Here is a 664-nt window from a genome sequence, read left to right as displayed (position 1 = left end):
ACACAGTTTACCAATTTCTTTCATTAATCGTTCACAAGGGTTCGAAGAAGCATGGTACTTGGATATATAGATCGGAGAAATGTTTCTAGCTCGTAACATGCGTGTCCATACGCTACTACGAAATTGAGATCCATTGTCAGAAATTACTCTCATCACATGCCCTACATGAAATAGAAAATGTTTTACAAATGCTTTCGAAACAGTTTTAGCAGTAGCTTTGCGTAACGGAGTGAAAGTAACAAATTTTGAAGTGAGCTCAACAGCGACAAAGATGTAGCAAAAACCTCTGTTAGTTCTCGGAATCGGACCAAAAATGTCTACAGCGGCCATGTGTCTTAATTTAACAGGTACAATGGGATATAAAGGAGGAATATGTGAAGTGGTGTCTGATTTAGCTTTCTGGCAAATTTTACATGACGCTAAAACTCGTCGTATACGTTTCTCCATGTTGTTAAAATAACAGTTCTGTCTCAATATAAGAAAACATTTTCGTGCTCCGTAATGTGCGTAACTTAAATGAGTGTACCAAATTAATTTGTTAACCAGTTCGTCAGGGATGCATAATAACCAATTGTTGTTGTCAGGATGAGAGCGGCGAAACAGAATGTCATTGCGTACAGTGTAGTGGTTTCTAATGGTAACATTATTCCTATCTTGCCAAAGC

The sequence above is a fragment of the Schistocerca cancellata genome, chromosome 7, assembly GCF_023864275.1.
Source record: "Schistocerca cancellata isolate TAMUIC-IGC-003103 chromosome 7, iqSchCanc2.1, whole genome shotgun sequence".
NCBI classification, from domain to species: domain Eukaryota; kingdom Metazoa; phylum Arthropoda; class Insecta; order Orthoptera; family Acrididae; genus Schistocerca; species Schistocerca cancellata.
The sequence above is the reverse complement of the archived record's forward strand: the minus strand, read 5'-3'. Positions refer to the sequence as shown.